At 40.8% G+C, this 22,688-nt stretch overlaps 1 protein-coding gene across 1 annotated transcript in view; it reads left to right on the forward strand.

Moving 5' to 3' along the window:
* Positions 1-9,543: 9,543 nt before the first annotated feature.
* Positions 9,544-22,688, forward strand: part of LOC139754951 (serine/threonine/tyrosine-interacting protein B-like) — a 385,378-nt gene continuing 372,233 nt past the window's right edge. Inside the window, exon 1 of the mRNA XM_071672774.1 lies at positions 9,544-9,998. The gene's annotated coding sequence lies outside the window, so the exon portion shown is untranslated. The remainder of the gene's footprint in view (positions 9,999-22,688) is intronic.

Below are 22,688 nucleotides of genomic sequence, written 5' to 3' on the forward strand. Positions count from 1 at the left end.
AGGTATTCAAGTACTTCAGAGCTCTTTATTTCTCTAACCTTCAACTCTTCTTCATCAGATCCTTGAAACATTTTCATTGGTTGCGGTATTCGAGATGTTTCTTCAATTTTGAATAGGGAGTTAAAGGAATAATTTAGTATGGTAACCATATCCTTGTCATCAGCAGTTAGTGTGTCATGTTCGTTTCGTAATGGTCCAATCCCTTCTACTGTCTTCCTTTGTCTTATATATTTGAAGAATTCCTTAGGATTACTCTTAACGTTCAATGAAATTCCTTTTCTTCTCGCGTTTACTCTGTCTTATGACCTTCTTGCACTCTCTTTGGATTTTGATTAATTTCTGGCGATCTTCATCGGTAGCCATTGATTTGAATTTCTTGTGTTTTCTTTTTTGGCGAATTAGCCCTATTCTCCTATTCATCCATGATGGTTTTGAAACATTGTAAGTTCTCTTCGAGTCATGGAATTGTTTATTTTCAATATCGAGTAATGTCTTATTAGAATTATTCCACATTTCCTCTATCGTGTGAACGTCAAGAAGGTTTGTCCATTTGTCACTGCGAATTTCGTGACTAATGTTTTCAAAACTTGCTCACCTGTAATCTGGGATCCAGAGTTTATTGTCATCTATTTCATAATTTAAATTCATCTCTAATCTAATCAAACTGTGATCGCTGTTCGACAAACTCTCGCCCACTTCGCAAGAGTTGATTAAGTTTGTCACTGATGAGGACAATATCAAGAATGTTTTTACCTCTAGTTGGTTTCTTAAATCAACTATTCCAGAAAAGTGTCTTCAATCAGTTCCGTTAGTCTCGTCCTCTCTTGGTCACCTGTTAACGTGTTCCAGTTTATGTTTGGACTGTTGAAGTCTACTACTATTACAACCTCTTTACTGTTTACTACAGTTTTGATTTCACTGTATAACATCTTGTCGTTTTGTGCTTAGGTCTGTGAGTAACGTCGAGAAGTTGTTCACTTTTGAACTTGTCGGTAATGTTAATATAGACTCGTACGTGTGTGTGTGTGTGTGTACTTTGCTTATCTTAATAGTGCTTAGATTGTTATCAAGGCAGATCAAAACTCCACCACTTGCCCTGTACAAGCGATCTTTCGTAAGTAGTTTGTATCCGGGTATTACTAACTCGGCGATTAAGTGTTTATTCTCAGAGTTTACCCACGTTTCTGAGATGCAATAATGATCGGCTTTTCAGTAACTGCGTAGGTTGTAAGTTCATAGCGTTTCGTAATGATTCTTCGGGCATTTGTGCATATTACTTATTTTCTTTGGAGTTGATTTCTGGTCTGCATTTGCCTTCTCTTTTACTGTCGGTATGTGTGTTTGTATTATCACTATTAATTCCTGCGTGTGCAGCAGCGGGAGAGACGGTTCTCCATCAGCTCTGGGTTCGCCGCCTTACTCCGACCCTCCCCGCACTGGACCCTGCCAGAATCGTTCCTAAAAGTTACCTGAGAGTAGACTGTTCTAACCTGCTACTTATACTGCCTGATCCTACCTGACCTTTCTTTGCTAATTCTTCTGCCTGTGGTGTTACCACCGAGATCCCTACCACCAAGGTCCCATCCGTCCTCTCTTGTTCCAGAGTTCCCGTTCACATTCAAATTCCCCCCACACCGACCTACCCCCTACAGATACTCCCTCATCCTCCCCATTCTTCTAGTTCCTTCGGTAGCTAGACTGTGATTGGCTCTCCTAAGTAATATATCTATATTGAAAGACGGGCTTTCTCTATTCCATTTGAGTGAAGACTATCCCTAGCGTACAGAGATTTATTATGACTAAAATGGTCCCACAGGTCTATACTAAACACACTATCCTCCTCCCTACAGAGCTCCGATTCTTGTTTATCCCCAGCATTCTACTGAGGGTATAGGCATCTATTTCTTCCGATCTCCCATTAATTGCGTCGTTCGTCCCCAAATGAGCGACAAAAATCACATGCTCGGGATTGTTTGCGACTATGTCGTCAAACTTATCCAGGACGTGTTCTATCTTACCACCTGCATAAAACAAGTTCTTCCTATTTCTAATCTTCGCACAGAACTCCTGATCCTGATGTCTGATTAAAGAGTCCCTGACCAGGATGATGCTACGATCATGCTGTACTTCATCATCTGGAACGCTAAACCTATTGTGAGTGGAGAGTTCGTTGCCAGTAGGCTGTTCAGTAATACGGCGACAAGTTTTCCTCGCAGGTTGGAAGGTGGAAGTATCTTCCAGCTTCGTCTCAACGGCTGCTATCCTACTATCTAAGCTATCTACCTTAGGTGATATACCTCTGCCTGTTTCCTGTACCGCAACCACTTCCGCCGCTAAGAACCCAGCTTCCTCTTCCATGCCTTTTATCCTAACATCTAGTTTCTCCAAGGCTTCGCTATTTTTCCTAACGCCTACCGAAAGCCTATCAAATACGTCACAGAACAAACAAGAAGTGTACTCACCTTCATCTCTGAGGAGGAAGTCCCTGGTGAACTTCCGATGGCATCTAAGGCAGGCAACTCGAGAAGCTGGAGCCATAATCTAGGATTTTCACCAAGTTTTAAAAAATTACACTGATTCAAAAAGATTTCGCCAAGATTCAAGAGATTTCACCAAGATTTTTTATTGAGTCACTAAGCGGCACACAAAAAGACCTGTTTGAAACTGGGTCGGCGAGCGCGTCAGTAGAGCACGTCTGTTCTCGACAAGAGTTGGCGGCCAAGTGAGAGAGCAGAAAAGGGTGTGTTGTATTGGACATATCTAGAGAATGAGTGAGGAAAGATTGACAAAGAGGATATATTTGTCAGAGGTGGAGGGAACAAGAAGCGGGAGACCAGATTAGAGGTGGAAGGATGGAGTGAAAAAGGTTTTTTGAGCAATCGGGGCCTGAACATGCAGGAGGGTGGAAGGCGTGCAAGGAACAGAGTGAATTGGAACGATGTGGTATACCGGGGTCGACGTGCTGTCAATGGACTGAACTAAGGCATGTGAAACGTCTGGGGTAAACCATAGAAAGGTCTGTGGGGCCTGGATGTGGATAGGGAGTTGTAGTTTCGGTGCATTACACATGACAGGAAGGGCCTGAGTGTGAATGAATGTGGCTTTTTTATCTGTTTTCCTGGTGCTACCTTGTTGACGCAGGAGGTGGCGATGCTGTTCCTCTGGGGCGGGATGGCGCCGAGAATGGATGAAGGTAAGCGAGTATGAATATGTACATATGTATACATGCATATGTCTGTGTATATGTATGCATATGTTGATATGTATATGTACGTGTATGAGTGTGTATGTATACATGTGTCTATATGGGTGGATGGGTCTTTCTTCGTCTGTTTCCTGGCGCTACCTCGCTGCCGCGAGAAACGACGATCAAGTAAAATCAAAATGAAAAAGAAAATCATCACCTTGCGTGACTCTGCTGCCAGAGAGGGGGAGGGCTCAGGTGGCAGTGTATTGGCCCCTCCCCCCAGTTAACCCAGGGGTTATCCCACCCCATCCTCTTGGAGCAACACATTAGGTAGTAGGTTGTTGATAACAACCTCCCGTGGTGGTACTACCGTCCTGACTGAGGAGCATTAAAGTGGTGGCCGGAACCATCTTATACTGTCCATGTTAGGACTGCTGGTCCTACATTCCGTCTCATCAAAACGGGACTACAGGGCTAGTCCTCGTGCTTTGCTTGCCATCTCCTCCTCACAGGCACCAGACACCTACTCATACTTTGCTTATCATTATTTTTTTCCTCTCCACATGAACATTTATTGTTATCATCATGGCAGAAACCGTCAAATCTATGGCCCCAAGTCCTCGGCATGATGGGGTGCTAAGAATCTCCGGGTTTCTGCCCGACTCTACTGCCAGTGAGAGGGAGGACTCTGGCAGTAGTAGTGCCGGCCCAATACTTTTTCCTCTCTGTTACAACTTCCTCTTTTTCTATTCACAATACCAACATTCGTGGTCTCTCTACTAACCAATCCTCAGTTGAACACCACCTGTCTAGTACTTCTATCTTACTTCTCTCTGAGACGCAGTTGTCTAATGACATTCTCACTAGCCCCATTTTCATATCCAGCGATAATCATCACTCACAATTCCGGTTCACAGGTGGTGTTTGTGCTTATTCCATCATCACACCTGTTGCACGCCTCAAGGATTTTGAGGACCCATGGTTTGATGCTTTGTGGATCAAGGTCTGTCTCCCTATTACCACACTTGTCATCTGTTTCGCTTATTGTTCTCCTAATTCTACAAATCTTATCTCCCTCTTTCATTGAACTCCTGCCATGAGACTGTGACATCCTCTCACCCACAAGCCAAGATCCTCTACCTCGGGGATTTCAACGTTCACCATAGGAAATGATTGAGTTCCATACGGATGGCTGGGGGATGGAAGCCTTCACGTTCTCTATTCTCAACGATTTAGAGCAAATCATCTCTCGCCCTGCCCACATTCCTGACCGCTGTGATCACTCTCCTATTATTCTGAATCTGTTTTTCACCTCTAGTCCACCCTGCTGTAGGTACACAATCTCGCCCCCAATTGGTTCATCTGATCACACTCTCATAAATGTATCTTTTTAACGGCATCTGTCCCTCCAGCAGCCCCTTCTAAATACTGGCACCTCAACAAAGCTTAATTAGAATAACTTACGTAACTTCTTTTCTGACTTTCCTTGTTTAAATTTGTCTCGTGGCGATGCTTCTGTCTCCGCCAAACGCATAGCAAAGTTATTCTTCCGGGAATAGAAGCACTTATCCCCTCTACCTCTTTCTGAGGCCATTCAGGGAAGGGATAAGGCATATCGGGCCTGGAAAAAGCTCTCCTTCCTCTGGCTCCCATTCAGCTTTTATCGCTGCCCGTAATCTCTGCAAAGCTTTCCTTTATAGGACTTTTGGTCTTTAGATTCCCTGCTTGACAACCCTCTGGCCCACGTGCCCTGTGGCCAAACAGGCAGCCGCCCTTTGTGAAGTAGATCATTGTTGCGCCTCCTGGCCTGCTGCTGCTGTAGTTTTTCCAACTTGACAACAGGATGGTTGTCGTACTCGGTCCACATGCAGCCGCTGGGCTGTGTCTTGTAGACTTGTTCGCTGTGGCATCTGGCGAGTCCGACGACAGTATTGGTAAGGGCCCGCTGTTGTATCCCTCCGGGTTGTGCGGCGCCGAAAAAACAGGCGACCTTCTTTGTCCCGGGAGGCGGGAGGCTTGTCCCTAGTCTATCTTGGGATAGGGACATTGAGCGTAACGTTAGGTGGACGGGCTGTGAGGCAACGGTTGAGATCCTGTTTATCCACCAGAGTTGGTCCTGGATAGTTAGCTGAGGGGCCCAAGTGGGCAAAAACCTCTCGTCGAAGGTTTGTGAGTGTCACCATCGCCTTCTCCAGGTTCTACCCAGTGGCTTCTGTTAGGACTGCTATGTTGCCTACGCAGCCTTAATTCTTCCGGTGGAGTGCCGTCGTGAAACCGTTGCTGCAACCTGGACAGAGGAGAGATGGAGCCGTGAAGCGGGAGCAATATTCCTCTGCTGCTTTCCTCTTATTGAGACTGCCAGTCAGGGGATGTTCTCCGGGCAGAAAGAAAACCAGATAGCTGGTGAGGCACCGACACCCTTTGCAAATCAACTGAAATAAATGACATATGCGAATGAATGTGTCATGTAACAGGGTGGATCTTGTTGCGTACAAACCTAAGCCTAACAATTTGCTAATCCCTCACACAATCGGTCCCAGAATAAAAGGTAGGTCAGTTTATTTGAATTCTTCACGCTTTCAGACGCGGAAGACTTTAACACCTGGACAGTTGAATCTTCCAATGATTGATTCGTCTTAAAATTGCTTTCTTCGTCTCTCCCATTGGACTTCTAGCCTATGTTCTCTTTCCTTGAACTCCAGATTTCCTAGATCAAGCCCATCATTTCCCTCTTTTAGAAATCTGTTTACATTCGGTATCTTTTAATGGTCTTGTTCACAGTTGCTACAGAGCCATCTCACTCTTTTGTTTTTTCTTTTGCAACATGCTGTGTGGAACCATATCTTACATACTTCACACTGTAGAGGATTATCTGTCTGTCTGTCTGGAACTTTCACGGTCCTGGTGCAAAGTCGGGGTGTCGTAATCCTTCTCTCCATACGTTGCCACTGTTTTCCTTGGCCTTCCTCTATTTTGAATTTATTTCTTGCCATTTTCTCTCGATCTCAATGTTTTTTTTGGGAATGACTAAGGAATGATGAAGACATCAGCTGATGTTAAGCACCTTGATTTTAAGTTTAAACCTCCCGCCATCAACATATACCCTACATGTGGATTGTTTTGAATCACATTGCATATGCTCAGCAAATCCAACCAAATTTCTGGTAGGATTTATTGGGTGTGATCTATCCTCTCAACACGAGAGTAGCGAGTTACAAGAGGAATAGGGAACCAAGGTATGTCTGGGCCTGTCGTGTCAATAGTTCTGCCCTTTCGTTTCTCTTCATTTTCCTGTAGAGGGAACAAATCCCACCCGATCAATCCGGTCAGGATGTTGGCCTGATTCTCGGTGCTTGCGGCGCCCTAATTCAAGGTAAACGCACACGTAGAGTAAGTTGTCAGTGACATGCGAAATGTCAACATGAAGATTTCACGGGTTTTGTCATAAGTACGCAAAGCAAACTCAACAAAATTGTGTTTACTTGCGAGGGTAGCATACGCAAGAACAACAGAGCACCAGGTTAGGGCACTGGTGATGCCTGGCAAATCCGGTCAGCCGCTAATTACGGGCACTCATGAAATCTTGGCAAATCCTACCATGATCCAGTTAAAGAAACTGGTGCCATCCTCTAATCGGGTCAGTCAATCGGGCGACAACTATCATATTCAATCATCTAATCAAGCAATCTCATTCATCCGACGATTTCCGTTGCTTATCTAAGCACAGCAATGTCGACAAATGCATGGGTCACATGCATTAGGAAAGCATATGTAGGGCTCGTTATCGGGTGGGTTGACCGACTCAGTTATACATAAGACCAACAGACATGCTGTTCAAGGGGACCCAGGACAATTCTTGTGAAAACCCATGGAAATATTCATATCGAGTATTTGTATTCTCTCTGTAAAGCCTTTAAGCTTAATGTTAGCCATATGAAACGTTATATTCTTTATATATAAGGAACGCACAAGCAAAACATGTCCCAAATTAAGGACATCTCAGGTGAAAGGAAAAAGTAAAAGAAAATAGGTATGACAATAATCAGAGTTTCGCAGGTGTTTGTAACCTGACTCTTAAAAGTAAGTGAGATTATAGGAAGGAGAAAGACAACAGAAGGAAGAGAGCTTCACAACTTAGCTGTTCCAATCTAGGAGGCATGGCAATAGCCAGCTCTCAAGTGGGCAGTCTCCACACAGAAACTGTTGTAGAAGTAGCAAGCAAATTCGTACTACGCGTCCAAATCTTGGGGATGGGGTAACATGTACATTAAGGAGTATGGAGAACACACTTCATGAGAACACTGACCAAAATGATACTTATAGATCAGAGAGAAAACAGAAACATCGCGGCGTACGGTAAGGAAAGGTTGAAGAAAGATGATGCCAAAAATGATGTGGCGGAAGGCTTTTGATTCCTCTCTAGTTAACTGAGAGGTTGAGGATGAGCCACCCAAGACGGGTATGTAGTATTCCATACTTGACCGAATGAAACCCCTATAGACGTAAAACAACTGATCGAAGAAAGATAAATACATCACGTTTACAACACTCGTAGATTTTGGGAAGCAGCCTTTGTACTGCCGATCATGATGGTGTTCCAGGACAGATTGAATATAGTTATTGTAGGGTTAAAGTGTGGTGTTATGAAATTGAACAGGGTGATACAAATTATTCTTAGAAAGAGGTACAGGGAACTATTGTCATCAGGCACTTAACGTTTTACAAGATTACTGCTTCCCCGATCCAAAATGTTGCACAAAAACATGAAATATTATCAGTAAGAGGAAGAGAACTGCCGTTACAACAGAGACAAGAGAAAAAGTAAGTATGTGTGGAGTATCATTAGCATGAAAGCAAATGTGGTTAGAAGTAGAAAGAATAATTTTCTGAGAGATAAATGAGCAGGTGATAGGAGAGAACCCTGAGGAACACCACTGCTGATATGATAGGTGAAAGTAGCTCCATCGACGACTTCTGTGACGGAGCTGCCAGAGAGGAAACTGGTCATTAGGAAACAGAGAAAAAGCAATGAAACCAAAGGAGAAGAATTTAGAAAGCAAAGACTTACGCTACACCCTGTCATATGCTCTGGAAAAGTTATGGGCACAACAAAAGTTTCAACAAAATCCCTGGGAGGACTAAACTTGAGTCACATTGGAGAGATCACCAGTATACCTAGCACTGCGAGATCTTACTGGTGATCTGAAAAAAGAAATGGAAGTCCAAATGTCTGAGAAAGTAAGATTTTAGAGGAGTTTCATAGACTTCGGAGATAGCAGAAGTGAGACTAAAAGGGTGATATTTGGGTTAGAGAGGACTCTTTCTTTTAATGGTATTGTAATGTTTTATGTAAATCTAGATATAAAACGAATCTGGCGGTACATCTTCCCCAACCCATGATCTTGTCTCTTATGCTACGGTATTCTGGTGCTTGCAATTGCCGTTTTACTGTTGATATCCACGTTAACTGTACTTGCCAGTCATAACTGAACTGTATATACCATAACCATCACAGATGTCTGTCAAATGATGTTGATTTTTTCATAATGGATAAATTCACAGTTACAAGCCTATGATGTTGGTCTCAATGTGCGCTACTGACTCGCAGTCTCTCGAAGTCAAATTCAACCTTTTCCCCACTCACATCCTCTACTCCAAAATAGACTTCCTTGTTGCGAACACTGAAGGTGTTAAAGATTTTTTGGTTGTGGATGTAGCTTGAAATTTATGGAGTCAATGGTCCTGCCAGTTGACAGGCCAAACAACCATAACCATTTTAAATCAACAAACACAAGGGTCATATGTGCAGCGAGAACGCACGCCTCAGAGATATCTTGAACACCTGACGAAAGTGTTAAATCTTTTCGATTGGTGACGATGTTTTACCGATGACAGCGCTAATTGTCCATATCACAAGCCAATCTGCAATAACATTGTAGTGTAAATGATCAGAGAATTATCTTGAACACTTGATTTTTCGTTTGGTTTCAAATTGACGTTGACGACCTTAATAACCCTAAAACTCAATAGACCTAAACCCCAAATAAACAGCCGACAAAAACCAACCCGCTTAGTGCTCGACCTTAATTCCGACCTTAATTGCTCGAATTAACGATTCGACTGACATATATCAAAGCTTAGCGTAGTTTGCTAAAGTAGGTATGTAAATTTTCACCAAATTGGTGAATATGTGTTTAAAGTCACAATATAAAAGTTACACACACCTTATATATATATATATATATATATATATATATATATATATATATATATATATATATATATATATATATATATCATCTCGTGGAAATCGGGTTTTGTTGTGAGAGATATCTAGCAACTTCAGCTTTTTAAGTCATAACATCATTGTCAACAAAACAGATGGAAAACTTCCCTGGTATTGTTTTAAGTCTTATAAATTTATAGAGGTTATCTTTACCTTTGTATCATGTATCGTACGACCGCTCTTATATTCAGAGAGAACTGTTTTTTTTGTTATATTTTTGATGATTAAATATGTTAAGGTAAAAACGAACTGTTGTTTGGAAGTGTTTACAATTATTGGAACGAAAAGGAGAAACAAACGGAACAATTATATATTTTTGTAGAATTGATTACTCCTTGATATTTGGAAAGTGGCTGAACATTGTCTTAGATAAGTGATGGATAAACAATAACAGAGAGCTCATGCAATTTACAATGTCGAGTTTCAATATAGAGTTATTGAGTGCAAAAATACAGTAGGCCAATGTAGTGGGGCCATCCATACAACCTGCTCTTGGCTGAACTTCAGAGCTTAAGCTTACAACAGGTACGTTTTTTAGTGTTTTTATTTAATATTTCCAGTATGTATGTCAAAGAAATGCCTCAGATGTACTAATTGACATGATTTGCAATTGGCATGTGCATTTTATCTTGCTAGTAGTTATTTTGCCGTCTAGCTGGCATTGATGTATCAGACTGTTTTGCCGACTAGTTCTCATTCTTTATTTTCTTTTGATTACAGGAATTATCAACTCTTACTGTATAAGAATTTATTTGTAAATGTATTTATACAAACCAATTGTGACTGAAAGTACCAACTTTGATTTCACAATGGATAAAAGTAGGTTTCACCTCTGCCTTAATTTTAGCTTAGCGAAATGGCTGCAAATGTTTTGGATGCTTTACAATGATTCAATTAGAGATAACCTTTGGAGAACCAGTCTATCTCGTCTTTTATCGTGAATGATACTACATAAGGTGATAATACTAATCTTTTGTAAATGTATTCATACAGACCAATTCTGGTTGAAAATACTAACATTAATTTCACAGTAGCTAAAAGTAGATTACACCTCCGCTTTGATTTTAGCTTAGCGAAATGGTTGCAAATGTTTTGAATGCTTTACAATGTTGCGATTAGAGAAGTACCTATGGAGAACCAGTCTATCTCATCTTTTATCATGAATGATACTACTTGAGGTGATAGTAGTAACCTTTATGTGGAACTGGGGTGTTAATTTATGTAGAGATATGTTATACACTTATAAAGAATCAACATAACTTATGATAATCTCACAAAATCCTGTAGTTTTGAAAATTTAATTTTAGATATTCTAGCCCAAATATTTTAGTCTCATGTAAATGCACAGCCAACCTTACATTAGATGTTATCAGACAGATTACACTGTGCCCATGTGATATGTAAGCATTGGACAATATAATTTTGTATATTTCGGCTATCATTTCAGCTACTAGGTGAGGCTTTGTAGGTTCTTATTAATTTTGGAATCTGTTACTTTAAAAGTTATTTAGCTTCACGTTTTCCGTGATATTCATAACCCGTATAATACTCCATGTTATGCTTTGTAACAGACTGAAATAATATTTTTATTCATATTTCATTTATATTTATTTTGCTTTGTCGCTGACTCCCGCGTTAGCGAGGTAGCGCAAGGAAACGGACAAAAGAATGACCCAACCCACCCACATACACATGTATATACATACACATCCACACACAGCACATATACTTACCTATACATCTCAAAGTATGCATGTATATACACACACAGACATATACATATATACCCATGTACATAATTCATACTGTCTGCCTTTATTCATTCCCATCGCGACCCCTCCACACATGGCATAACAACACCCTCCCCCCTCATGTGTGTGAGGTAGCACTAGGAAAAGACAACAAAGGCCTCATTCGTTCACACTCAGTCTCTAGCTCTCATGTAATAATGCACCAAAACCACAGCTCCCTTTCCACATCCAGGCCCCACAAAACTTTCCATGGTTTACCCCAGACGCTTCACATGCTCTGGTTCAATCCATTGACAGAACGTCGACCCCGGTATACCACATCGTTCCAATTCACTCTATTCCTTGCACGCCTTTCATCCTCCTGCATGTTCAGGCCCCGATCACTCAAAATCTTTTTCACTCCATCTTTCCACCTCCAATTTGGTCTCCCACTTCTCCTCGTTCCCTCCACCTCTGACACATATATCCTCTTTGTCAATCTTTCCTCACTCGTTCTCTCCATGTGACCAAACCATTTCAAAACACCCTCTTCTGCTCTCTCAACCACACTCTTTTTATTACGACACATCTCTCTTACCCTATTATTACTTACTCGATCAAACCACCTCACACCACAAATTGTCCTCAAACATCTCATTTCCAGCACATACACCCTCCTCCGCACAAATCTATCCATAGCCCACGCCTCGCAACCATACAATATTGTTAGAACCACTATTCCTTCAAATATACCCATTTTTGCTTTCTGAGATAATGTTGTCGATTTCCACACATTCTTCAAGGCTCCCAGAATTTTCGGCCCCTCCCCCACCCTATGATTCACTTCCGCTTCCATGGTTCCATCCGCTGCCAGATCCACTCCCAGATATCTAAAACACTTCACTTCCTCTAGTTTTTCTCCATTCAAACTTACTTCCCAATTTCCTTGACCCTCAACCCTATTGTACCTAATAACCTTACTCTTATTCACATTTACTCTCAACTTTCTTCTTTCACACACTTTACCAAACTCAGTCACTAGCTTCTGCAGTTTCTCACATGAATCAGCCACCAGTGCTGTATCATCAGCGAACAACAACTGACTCACTTCCCAAGCTCTCTCATCCACAACAGGCTGCATACTTGCCCCTCTTTCCAAAACTCTTGCATTCACCTCTCTAACAACCCCATCCATAAACAAACTAAACAACCATGGAGACATCACACACCCCTGCCGCAAACCTACATTCACTGAGAACCAATCACTTTCCTCTCTTCCTACACGTACACATGCCTTACATCCTCGATAAAAACTTTTCACTGCTTCTAACAACTTGCCTCCCACACCATATATTCTTAATACCTTCCACAGAGCATCTCTATCAACTCTATCATATGCCTTCTCCAGATCCATAAATGCTACATAGAAATCCATTTGCTTTTCTAAGTATTTCTCACATACATTCTTCAAAGCAAACAGCTGATCCACACATCCTCTACCACTTCTAAAACCACACTGCTCTTCCCCAATCCGATGCTCTGTACATGCCTTCACCCTCTCAATCAATACCCTCCCATATAATTTACCAGGAATACTCAACAAACTTATACCTCTGTAATTTGAGCACTCACCTTTGTCCCCTTTGCCTTTGTACGATGGCACTATGCAAGCATTCCGCCAATCCTCATTCACCTCACCATGAATCATACATACATTAGATAACCTTACCAACCAGTCAACAATACAGTCACCCCCTTTTTTGATAAATTCCATTGCAATACCATCCAAACCCGCTGCATTGCCGGCTTTCATCATCTGCAAAGCTTTTACTACCTCTTCTCTCTTTATCAAATCATTTTCCCTAACCCTCTCACTTTGCACACCACCTTGACCAAAACACCTTATATCTGCCACTCCATCATCAAACACATTCAACAAACCTTCAAAATACTCACTCCATCTCCTCCTCACATCACCACTACTTGTTATCACCTCCCCATTAGCCCTCTTCACTGAAGTTCCCATTTGTTCCCTAGACTTACGCACTTTATTTACCTCCTTCCAAAACATCTTTTTATTCTCCCTAAAATTTAATGATACTCTCTCACCCCAGCTCTCATTTGCCCTCTTTTTCACCTCTCGCACCTTTCTCTTGACCTCCTGCCTCTTTCTTTTACACATCTTCCACTCATTTGCATTATTTCCCTGCAAAATTGTCCAAATGCCTCTCTCTTCTCTTTCATCCCACCACTCACTACCCTCTCTAATCTGCCAACCTCCCACGCTTCTCATACCACAAGCATCTTTTGCGCAAGCCATCACTGCTTCCCTAAATACATCCCATTCCTCCCTCACTCCCCTTATGTCCTTTGTTCTCACCTTTTTCTATTCTGTATTCAGTCTCTCCTGGTACTTCCTCACACGTCTCCTTCTCAAGCTCACTTACTCTCACCACTCTCTTCACCCCAACATTCTCTCTTCTTTTCTGAAAACCTCTACAAATCTCCACCTTCGCCTCCACAAGATAATGATCAGACATCCCTCCAGTTGCACCTCTCAGCACATTAACATCCAAACGTCTCTCTTTCGTGTGCCTATCAATTAACATATAATCCAATAACGCTCTCTGGCCATCTTTCCTACTTACACACATATACTTATGTATATCTCTCTTTTTAAACCAGGTATTCCCAAACACCAGTCCTTTTTCAGCACAAAATCTACATCCTCTTCACATTTCCATTTACAACACTGAACACCCCATGTATACCAATTATTCCCTCAACTCCCACATTACTCACTTTTGCATTCAAATCACCCATCACTATGTCCCGGTCTCGTGTATCAAAACCACTATCACACTCATTCAGCTGCTCCCAAAACACTTGCCTCTCATGATCTTTCTTCACATGCCCAGGTGCATATGCACCAATAATCACCCATCTCTCTCCATCAACTTTCAGTTTTACCCATATCAATCTAGAGTTTACTTTCTTACACTCTATCACATACTCCCACAACTCCTGATTCAGGAGTAGTGCTACTCTTTCCCTTGCTCTTGTCCTCTCACTATCCCCTGACTTTACTCCCAAGACATTCCCAAACCACTCTTCCCCTTTACCCTTGAGCTTCGTTTCACTCAGAGCCAAAACATCCAGGCTCCTTTCCTCAAACATACTACCTATCTCACCTTTTATTCCTTTTGGTTACATCCACACACATTTAGACACCCCAATCTGAGCCTTCGAGGAGGATGAGCACTCCCCGCGTGACTCCTTCTGTTTCCCCTTTTAGAAAGTTAGAATACTTAAAGTTAAGATATTTATTTATCTATCCATTTATTTATTTTGCTTTGTCGCTGTTTGCTGCGTTAGCGAGGTAGCACAAGGAAACAGACAAAAGAATGACCCAACCCACGTACATACACATGTACATACATACACTTCCACACACGCAAATATACATACCTATACATCTCAACGTATACATATTTATACACAGACATGTACATATATACACATGTACATAATTCATACTGTCTGCCTTTATTCATTCCCATTTCCACCCTGCCACACATGAAATAACAACCCCCTCCCCTCTCATGTGTGCGAGGTAGCGCTAGGAAGACAACAAAGGCCCCATTTGTTCACACTCAGTCTCTAGTTGTCATGTAATATTGCATCGAAACCACAGCTCCCTTTCCACATCCAGGCCCCACACAACTTTCCATGGTTTACCTCAGACGCTTCACATGCCTTTGTTCAATCCATTCACAGCACGTCGACGGCGGTATACCACATCATTCCAATTCACTCTATTCCTTGCACACCTTTCACCCTCCTGCATGTTCAAGCCCCGATCACTCAAAATCTTTTTCACTCCATCTTTCCACCTCCAATTTGGTCTCCCACTTCTTCTCGTTCCCTCCACCTCTAACACATATATCCTCTTGGTCAATCTTTCCTCACTCATTCTCTCCATGTGCCCAAACCATTTCAAAACACCCTCTTCTGCTCTCTCAACCACAATCTTTTTATTATGACACATCTCTCTTACCCTATTATTACTTACTCGATCAAACCACCGCACACCACATATTGTCCTCAAACATCTCATTTCCAGCACATCCACCCTCCTCCGCACAACTCTATCCATAGCCCACGCCTCGCAACCATACAACATTATTGGAACCACTATTCCTTCAAACATACCCATTTTAGCTTTCCCGAGATAATGTTCTTGACTTCCACGCATTCTTCAAGGCTCCCAGAATTTTCGCCCCCTTCCGCACCCTATGATTCACTTCCGCTTCCATGGTTCCATCTGCTGCCAAATCCACTCCCAGATATCTAAAACACTTCTTCCTCCAGTTTTTCTCCATCCAAACTTACCTCCCAATTGACTTGACCCTCAACCCTACTGTACTTAATAACCTTACTCTTAAACCTTACTCTTATTCACATTTACTCTTAACTTTCTTCTTTCACACACTTTACCAAACTCAGTCACCAGCTTCTGCAGTTTCTCACATGAATCAGCCACCAGTGCTGTATCATCAGCGAACAACAACTGACTCACTTTCCAAGCTCTCTCATCCACAACAGACTGCATACTTGCCCCTCTTTCCAAAACTCTTGCATTCACCTCCCAAACAACCCCATCCATAAACAAATTAAACAATGATGGAGACATCACACACCCCTGCCGCAAACCTACATTCACTGAGAACCAATTGCTTTCCTCTCTTCCTACACATACACATGCCTTACATCCTCGATAAAAACTTTTCACTGCTTCTAACAACTTGCCTCCCCCACCATATATTTTTAATACCCTCCACAGAGCATCTCTGTCAACTCTATCATATGCCTTCTCCAGATCCATAAATGCTACATACAAATCCATTTGCTTTTCTAAGTATTTCTCTCATACATTCTTCAAAGCAAACAGCTGATCCGCACATCCTCTACCACTTCTGAAACCACACTGCTCTTCCCCAGTCTGATGCTCTGTACATTCCTTCACCCTTTCAATCAATACCCTCCCATATAATTTCCCAGGAATACTCAACAAACTTTTTTTTTTTTTTTTTTCATACTATTCGCCATTTCCCGCGATAGCGAGGTAGCGTTAAGAACAGAGGACTGGGCCTTTGAGGGAATATCCTCACCTGACCCCCTTCTCTCTTCCTTCTTTTGGAAAAAAAAAAAAAAAAAAAAAAAACTTATACCTATGTAATTTGAGCACTCACCTTTTTCCCCTTTGCCTTTGTACAATGGCACTATGCAAGCATTCTGCCAATCCTCATTCACCTCACCATGAATCATACATACATTGAATAACCTTACCAACCAGTCAACAATACAGTCACCCCCTTTTTTAATAAATTCCACTGCAATATACCATCCAAACCCGCTGCCTTGTCGACTTTCATCTTCCACAAAGCTGTTACTACCTCTTCTCTGTTTACCAAATCATCCTCCCTAACCCTCTCACTTTGCACAGACCAAATTGGAGGTGGAAAGATGGAGTGAAAAAGATTTTGAGTGATCGGGGCCTGAACATACAGGAGGGTTAAAGGCATGCAAGGAATAGAGTGAATTGGAACGATGTGGTATACCAGGGTCGACGTGCTGTCAGTGGAATGAACCAGGGCATGTGCAGCGTCTGGGATAAACCATGGAAAGTTTTGTGGGGCCTGGATGTGGAAAGGGTGCTGTAGTTTCGGGCTTTATTGCATGACAGCTAGAGACTGAGTGTGAACGAATGGGGCCTTTGTTGTCTTTTCCTAGCGCTACCTCGCACACATGAGGGGGGAGGGGGATGGTATTCCATGTGTGGCGAGGTGGCGATGGGAATGAATAAAGGCAGACAGTGTGAATTGTGTGCATGGGTATATATGTATGTGTCTGTGTGTGTATATATATGTGTACAATGAGATGTATAGGTATGTATTTTTGCGTGTGTGGACGTGTATGTATATACATGTGTATGGGGGTGGGTTGGGCCATTCTTTCGTCTGTTTCCTTGCACTACCTTGCTAACGTGGGAGACAGTGACAAAGCAAAATAATAATATAATACCTGTGGAAGGTATTAAGCATATATGGTGTGGGAGGCAAGTTGTTAGAAGCAGTGAAAAGTTTCTATCGAGGATGTAAGGCATGTCTACATGTAGGAAGAGAGGAAATTGATTGTTTCTCAGTGAATGTAGGTTTGCGGCATGGGTGTGTGATGTCTCCATGGTTGTTTAATTTGTTTATGGATGGGGTTGTTAGGGAGGTGAATGCAAGAGTTTTGGAAAGAGGGGCAAGTATGAAGTCTGTTGAGGATGAGAGAGCTTGGGAAGTGAGTCAGTTGTTGTTCGCTGATGATACAGCGCTGGTGGCTGATTCATGTGAGAAACTGCAGAAGCTGATGACTGAGTTTGGTAAAGTGTGTGAAAGAAGAAAGTTAAGAGTAAATGTGAATAAGAGCAAGGTAATTAGGTACAGTAGGGTTGAGGGTCAAGTCAATTGGGAGGTAAGTTTGAATGGAGAAAAACTGGAGGAAGTAAAGTGTTTTAGATATCTGGGAGTGGATCTGGCAGCGGATGGAACCATGGAAGCGGAAGTGGATCATAGGGTGGGGGAGGGGGCGAAAATCCTGGGAGCCTTGAAGAATGTGTGGAAGTTGAGAACATTATCTCGGAAAGCAAAAATGGGTATGTTTGAAGGAATAGTGGTTCCAACAATGTTGTATGGTTGCGAGGCGTGGGCTATGGATAGAGTTGTGCGCAGGAGGATGGATGTGCTGGAAATGAGATGTTTGAGATCAATATGTGGTGTGAGGTGGTTTGATCGAGTAAGTAACGTAAGGGTAAGAGAGATGTGTGGAAATAAAAAGAGCGTGGTTGAGAGAGCAGAAGAGGGTGTTTTGAAATGGTTTGGGAACATGGAGAGAATGAGTGAGGAAAGATTGACCAAGAGGATATATGTGTCGGAGGTGGAGGGAACGAGGAGAAGAGGGAGACCAAATTGGAGGTGGAAAGATGGAGTGAAAAAGATTTTGTGTGATCGGGGCCTGAACATGCAGGAGGGTGAAAGGGGGGCAAGGAATAGAGTGAATTAGATCGATGTGGTATACTGGGGTTGACGTGCTGTCAGTGGATTGAATCAGGGCATGTGAAGCGTCTGCGGTAAACCATGGAAAGCTGTGTAGGTATGTATATTTGCGTGTGTGGATGTATGTATATACATGTGTATGGTGGTGGGTTGGGCCATTTCTTTCGTCTGTTTCCTTGCGCTACCTTGCAAACGTGGGAGACAGCGACAAAGAAAAAAAAAATAATAATATTTATATTTATTTATTTTGCTTTGTCGCTCTCTCCCGCGTTAGCGAGGTAGCGCAAGGAAACAGACGAAAGAATGGCCCAACCCACCCACATACACATGTATATACATACACGCCCACACACACAAATATACATACCTATACATCTCAATGTATACATATATATATACACACACACAGACATAATCATATATACACATGTACATAATTCATACTGTCTGCCTTTATTCATTCCCATCGCCACCTCGCCACACATGGAATAACAACCTATGAGTCCATGGGGAAAATGAAATATGATAAGTTTCCAAGTGCACTTTCATGTAATTATCATATCATCAGGGGAGACACGAGAGAAATATAAGTCAGTTGATATACATTGAAGAGACGAAGCTAGGACACCATTTAGTAAACATGCGATTGTCCAAGACATACAACGAGCATTCATAAACTTATCATTTTACAAATTCTATCAATAATAAAGTTATCTAATTTGTATAGACCATCACTAATATTAAGATTCAATGATATTTCTCATGGTAATAGAGTTAGAGTTAATAACTGAGATGGCATTACTCCAGTCAATACAATGATCATAGTTTTTAACGTGATTAAACAAGGCATTGATTCTTGACCCGTTCTTATACTATATTTATGTTGCTTAAGTCTAACAGAAAGATCCTTACCAGTCTGACCAACATAAAATTTATCACAATTTCCACATGGCACTTTATAGATGCATCCAAGAGAATTTTCTGGTGAATTCTTGATTAAGATATTCTTTATAGTATTATTGTTGCTGAAGGCAACATTTACATTAAAGGATTTAAGCAACATGGGAAGTAAAGTGAAATTATTATTAAAAGGGAGAACTAAAAGATTCTTGGTGTCAATGGGACGTTTGGGCTCAACTCTATAAAATGATTTCTTTGCTAACTTAAGGGATTTATCAATGAAAGATCTAGGGTACTTTAACTTAGATCCAATAGAATATATCTTCTCAAACTCATCATCAATAAACTCTGGACTGCAAATACGTAATGCCTTGAGGAACCTAGATTGAAATGATGATAATTTAACTCTGTCATGTTGAGATGAGTAATAATGGATATATGAGCATACATTGGTAGGTTTTCTGTATATGCTGAACTTAAACTTGTTTCCTTGCCTATGGGTCATGCAATCTAAAAATGGTAACATACCATTATTTTCATTTTCTACAGTAAATTTGATGGAAGGTACTAAATTGTTAGGCTATGGTTTAAGTTTTGTGTGCTCTAACATGAAAGCCAGCTGTGTTGATGTCACAGTCTTTTTGTAATTTGGAGAAGTACAGTAATTTAAGTAATGATGAAATTAATATCTGTAAGGGTTTAGTGTATGCCAGTTTGTCAAAACCAGTGGAACCTAATTGCCCTAAAAGATTTATAAGAGCTATTAACACCTTAAAAAAAGACAAGGATATACATATTACTAAAGCAGATAAGTCTAACACTGTTGTGATTTTAGACAAAAGTAACTATTCATCTAAAATGAATGATCTTTTAAATGATGACACAACTTATTCTAAACTTAGTAAAAATCCCTTAGAAGTAGCTAATTCCCATTTCAATAGAGAAATGAAGTTGTTGTTGAAAGGTAATAGTTCTCTTATCAAAAGTTTGTCTTCTTTGTCCCCTTCATTGCCATATATGTATGGACTTATCAAAACACATAAACAGGATTTTCCAGTAAGACCTGTAGTTAGTTCAGTAGGCTCTATCACATATAAATTGTCAAAATGGTTAGTTTCTTCATTAAGCCCTTTAGTGGGTAAGGTATCAAATTCTAACATCATGAACAATGTAGATTTTGTCACTAAGCTAAACAATATCAGTGTTAATTTTGATTTCAAACTAGTTAGCTTTGATGTTTCCTCACTTTTCACTAAAGTTCCAGCTGATGACCTTTTAGAATATTTATTTGATGTCTTGGATGATATTCAGTTACCTGTTTCAAAGTCTGTTTTCATTGAACTGATAAAATTTTGTATAAAAGACTGTGTATTTCAATTCATTGGAGATTATTATGCTCAAAAATTTGGTATGGCAATGGGTAACCCATTTTCACCTACACTAAGTGATCTTTATATGAAATTTTTTGAAACAATATTACTAAAGGATATCTAACCTTCTAATGCAATTTCATTTCGGTATGTAGATGATGTTCTTTGTGTTTGGCCAACAAATGAAAATTAACAAATATTTCTCCCATTACATAACAATTTAGTAACTTCCATCAAATTTACTGTAGAAAATGAAAATAATAGTATGTTACCATTTTTAGAGTGCATGATCCAGAGGCAAGGAAACAAGTTTAAGTTTAGCATATACAGAAAACCTACCAATGTATGCTCATATATCCATTATTACTCATCTCAACATTACAGTTAATTTATCATCATTTCAATCTATGTTCCTCAGGGTAATACTTATTTGCAGTCCAGAGTTTATTGATGATGAGTTTGAGAAGATATATTCCATTGGATCTAAGTACCCTAGATCTTTCATTGATAAATCCCATAAGTTAGCAAAGAAATTATTTTATAGAGTTGAGCCCAAACGTCCCATTGACACCAAGAATCTTTTAGTTCACCCTTTTAATAATAATTTCACTTTACTTCCCATGTTGCTTAAATCCTTTAATGTAAATGTTGCCTTTAGCAACAATAGTACTATAAAGAATATCTTAATCAGGAATTCACCAGAAAATTCTCCTGGATGCATCTATAAAGTGCCATGTGGAAATTGTGATAGATTTTATGAGGGGCAGACTGTTATGGATTTTTCTGTTAGACTTAAGCAACATAAATATGGTATAAGAACGGGACAAGGACCAAATGCCTTTTTTAATCACAATAAAAACAATGATCATTGTATTGACTGTTGCAATGCCATCTCAGTTATTAACTCTAACTCTATTACCACGAGAAATATCATTGAATCTTTTATTATTAGATACACAAAGAATTATAATCTTAATATTAGTGATGGTCTGTACAAATTAGATAACTTTATTGTTGATAGAATTTGTAAAATGATAAGTTTATGAATGCTTGTTGTATGTCTGGGACAATCACATGTTTACCAAATGGTATACTAGCTTCATCTCTTCGATGTATATCAACTGACTGTTATATTTCTCTCTTGTGTCTCCCCTGATGATGTGATTATTATACGAAAGTGCACTTGGGAACTTATCGTGTTTCATTTTCCCCGTGGACTCATGGGAATATATGTAAGGCATGTGTATGTGTAGGAAGAGAGGAAAGTGATTGGTTCCCAGTGAATGTAGGTTTGCGGCAGGGGTGTGTGATGTCTCCATGGTTGTTTAATTTGTTTATGGATGGGGTCGTTAGGGAGGTGAATGCAAGAGTTTTGGAAAGAGGGGCAACTATGCAGGCTGTTGTAGATGAGAGAGCTTGGGAAGTGAGTCAGTTGTTGTTCGCTGATGATACAGTGCTGGTGGCTGATTCATGTGAGAAACTGCAGAAGCTGGTGACTGAGTTTGGTAAAGTGTGTGAAAGAAGAAAGTTGAGAGTAAATGTGAATAAGAGCAAGGTTATTAGGTACAGTAGGGTTGAGGGACAAGTCAATTGGGAGGTAAGTTTGAATTGAGAAAAACTGGAGGAAGTGAAGTGTTTTAGATATCTGGGAGTGGATCTGGCAGTGGATGGAACCATGGAAGTGGGAGGGGGCAAAAATTCTGGGAGCCTTGAAGAATGTGTGGGTCGAGAATATTATCTCGGAAAGCAAAAATGGGTATGATTGAAAGAATAGTGGTTGAAACAATATTGTATGGTTGCAAGGCGTGGGCTATGGATAGAGTTGTACGCAGGAGGGTGGATGTGCTGGAAATGAGATGGAAAGTTCTGTGGGGCCTGGATGTGGAAAGGGAGCTGTGGTTTCGGTGCATTATTACATGACAGCTAGAGACTGAGCTATGGTTTCGGTGCATTATTACATGACAGCTAGAGACTGAGTGTGAACAAGTGTGGCCTTTATTGTCTTTTCCTAGCGCTACCTCGCACACATGAGGGGGAGGGGGTTGTTATTCCATGTGTGGCGAGGTGGCGATGGAAATGAATAAAGGCAGACAGTATTAATTATGTACATGT

Source organism: Panulirus ornatus, chromosome 18, assembly GCF_036320965.1.
Source record: "Panulirus ornatus isolate Po-2019 chromosome 18, ASM3632096v1, whole genome shotgun sequence".
Classification (NCBI taxonomy): domain Eukaryota; kingdom Metazoa; phylum Arthropoda; class Malacostraca; order Decapoda; family Palinuridae; genus Panulirus; species Panulirus ornatus.